Below are 4210 nucleotides of genomic sequence, written 5' to 3'. Positions count from 1 at the left end.
GAAGTCGAGTACCCCTGTACTGCGACGTCAGTACGCCGACTTCTAGACCATTCGTGCCAAAGTTCTTTCGGAAGCAGATCTTTGACAGTCTTCATGCATACAGTCACCCTGGCGCCAATGCATCGGCCAAGTTAATTGCCGAACGTTACGTGTGGCCAGGAATACGTAAAGACTGCAGAGACTGGGCGCGATCCTGTATTTCATGCCAGCGCGCCAAGGTGAGTCGTCATGTGACCGCTCCACTAGGCAGCTTCAATTTACCTCGAGCGCGCTTTAAACATATCCACATTGACCTTGTGGGACCTCTGCCTCTCTCATGTGGGTATCGGTATTGCCTAACGGCAGTTGATCGTTTCACTCGATGGCCGGAAGCAATACCGATTGAAGACATCACAGCAGAAACAGTTGCCAAAGCCTTACTGTCGGGCTGGATATGTCGATTCGGCTGTCCTACAAACATTACAACTGATCGTGGCCGCCAGTTCGAGTCGGCCCTCTTTCAGTGTTTGTCTAGGATAGCCGGATTCGAGCATAGGCAGACTACAGCTTACCACCCGGCATGTAACGGCCTGGTGGAGCGGTTTCACAGGCAACTCAAAGCTGCGATCGTATGCCATGGGAATGATAGATGGACCGAGTCACTACCGTGGGTGTTGTTAGGTATTCGAACTGCCGTTAAAGAAGACCTCCAGTCTTCCTCGGCCGAATTGGTGTACGGCGAACCATTGAGATTACCGGGCGAATTTTTCGACTCTACTACGGTGGGTACCACGGATACGTCCGAATTTATTGCCCGTATTAGAAACTTCGCCAGAAAACTACAACCGACACCTACAACTCATCATGGTAAGCCGAAAATTTTTATTTTTAAGGATCTCGCCACCTGTGATCACGTTTTCCTTCGTGAAGACGCTTCACGTGGTTCACTCCAACCGGCTTATTCAGGTCCTCATAAAGTTTTGTATAGAGGGGATAAAATTTTTAAAATATTGTTTAAAAACAAGGAGGTCACAGTATCGATAGACCGAATTAAACCGGCCTTCATACTGTCTGACCATAACGATGAGCCCTCACCAGATATTACAAAAGAGTACGTCACTCGTTCTGGACGTCGGGTGAAATTCACCGATTTTTATAGACCTTGACGGCCTCTGGAGGGGGGGTGGTGTAGACAACTTTCCTACACTGAACATAATTATATATAAAATATCTATCTACATAAAAAGTATATTTTTACATTATATATATTTATTTACACTTACAGTAACTATTCACAACAATCATAATATTATATTTATTACTTAGATATATACAAGCACATTACTTCAATGCGTAACCATTTGTCGATGTCGATATTAACATTAACCATCGAGCAGTGTCACACCTTCTGCGTATAGGTATATCCTTACGCACAAGGAGTCAGCGGTGTGAGGTGCGGTGCGGTGCGCACACGTTGCAGCGCCACGTCACATCGCCGGCTGACCAGCCAGTCGAGACCTGTAATAGACGCGGAACGCACGCTGCTCGCTCCCGCTACCGCTGCCGCTTACGCTACGCGGAATGTTATATTTGTATGCTAGTTCCTCTTAATTCTTCCTTTCTGTGTTGTAATGTTGAACTGTCCATTGTTACTTCACTGTAGACTATTTTGTGCTTGTGCTTCTGTTTAATGGTGCCTTCTGTGTTGTGTGTTGGATATAACTGTATAACTGTATGGAGTGTTTTTCTTTTAGACACACATAAAAATAAGGTCTGCATTAATTGTCACCCAGTCATTGGGGATCATAGCAAAACCCTTATAATAGAATAAGGAGCGAATTAGTTTGTGGAAAGGCGTGGCCTACGTGACGTCACAGTAGTTGTGGAAGGGAGGAGGGAGAGCTCGAACGAGCGCCTGCGCCAGTGCGGACTCACTTTGCCGTTGGCATTCGGACGAGACAGTCGTTGCAATATAGTGTTGAATTTCTGCTAGTAATAATAAATTAATGATAATTTGTAATTAATTAAAGATTAAGATTAGACTTGTAATAGTTTGTATTTTTTTTTTAAATAAAATCGGTTTATATTCCTAAGTATAGGTTTAAGTTTATTTTAGACAAAGAAAAATAAAATTATATTATACTACGAGCAAAATGATTTGAAGTCTCGAGTTCATTCAGCTACCTTTGTTACTGACTACATTTATTTCGAGAAACACTCATATTTACAGTATTTTTATGATATTAGATAGTATAAGATAATTTACCAAGAATACACACATAATTTTAGAAAAGTCAGAATGCCTTTGGGTTTTGAACCAGCGGACATTCGTGTCGGCAGTTCGTTCCACTCCCAACTAGACTATCGCCGCTAATATTATCTCTCTCTCTCTCTCTCTCTCTACATTTATTTATACACAAACTGACAAAAATTACCTCACTGTCCCTCCCCACCTCGCGATTATGACAAATGGCCAAAGAAATCCCACAATAAGGAAGTGGACCGCCTTCCCCTGATCCCTCTCGCGAGGTTTATGTTTAAATTAATTTGCAATGTTGATACTGATGTTGGGAGGCTTCTTATTGTGATTTATTTGATACAGTTTCATTCAGTCAAGTGGAGTTTTTATGCGAATTTTCATAAGGATTTTCTTTTTATTTGTTGTAGTTACGGTATGTTGTAGCCAGATTCGTCCAGGTCGAGATGCTTTGTAGCTTATTTGAACCAGCCTGGTGAAAGAAAGCAATGTTGCTTCAGAATTAAAAATGGAAATTTGTAACATCTCAATAATATTATAAATCCCACTTCTCATTAATATTGTAAATTGTACCATATCACGGACATTCCTAAATATAGGAAAGAAGTCCTGGAATTATTACGTACTCACAATAAATAATTATAATTCATCACATTCACTACCACATGTTATAACATAAGATGTTATGTTTTGTCACTTTTTATTATGTTTTATCATTTTTTGTCTGTTTTATGTTTCTACTTATATATCTAAATAATATTTATAGCAAATATAATTATTTTTGCCGCTGTACCAATATATAAATTTCCATGCTGTGGTGTCCTATAATTGAAGAGGCACGTCACATTGCTAAGTGTACAAATGCTACGACATTGTATTTATTACATTCCGTGTATCCTTCGTTGGAGGTTCTTAAATAAATAAATAAATGCGAAAATTTGTTAAAAGTAAATCGATAAACAGCTGGACGGATTTGGATGAAACTTCTCATACGGGTAGAGCATGCCCTGGATTAAAACAAAGGCTACTTTTATTCGTATAATCTGTTTCCCAGGCAAAAAATAGAAATTTTAAATCAGATTTAAATATACGGCGCAGTTGTTTCATAGTTTATAAACAGTGTTTTTGGGACTTCTATACCGAGTAAGACTTTTCACGAGGAAATAGTTTAAAATAAAAAGATAATTATTAAGTAAATTGCTTCTTTAATAACTTTCCAGTCTAAACAATTTTGCTCACCGTTTCAAACTTCGTCTGACAATCTTCTACCTTTCATCTTGCTCATGCACTTGATATTCCATTCCATGTATCATATTAAAATTCAATTCCCCGATTACAGTTAGGTAAAATCACATTTTGATAGCATCACGTGATATAATGTAGATATATCGTAGCTATAAGCAAAGCCGTGCTGTAGCTATGCGTTAGCCCTTTGCGGTTAAGCTACCATATATCTAAATGTAGTATGTGTGCATTTTGTCTGCAATCCGCTGGCACAAAGCAACTTTGTTACGTGACTGCCGTTGGGATTGCCAGAGGTTAAGCCTTTTCGTTTGGAGAGCTCGTATTGATAGGCTTATCAGTTACTTTTATACTGTTGATGTGTTTGTCCAATGTCTTTCAGATAGCTTTATCTATGCCAACTCGTGAATAATTAACGAACGAAAATGCTATAAATAATATGATCAGCCCTGTGTTATAAACGAACCCTCTGCTAGGCACGGGCTTCCTCTACTACTGAGAGAGGTTAGGTCTTAATCCAACACGCAGGGATGGTGCGGATTGGTAGACTTAACATATCTTCAATATTGTAATCTATAATTTTAATGGAGGCTACTGAGAGATGTTAGGGCTTAATCCAACACGCAGGGCTAATGTGGGTCGGCAGACTTAAGATATTATCTTCATAATTATAATCTATAATTCTAATGTAGGTTTACTCACGAAGTTATCCGTAATGGCCGTGGTGATATA

The sequence above is a fragment of the Manduca sexta genome, unplaced genomic scaffold (genome assembly GCF_014839805.1).
Source record: "Manduca sexta isolate Smith_Timp_Sample1 unplaced genomic scaffold, JHU_Msex_v1.0 HiC_scaffold_853, whole genome shotgun sequence".
Lineage (NCBI taxonomy): Eukaryota > Metazoa > Arthropoda > Insecta > Lepidoptera > Sphingidae > Manduca > Manduca sexta.
Note: the sequence above shows the minus strand (reverse complement) of the source record.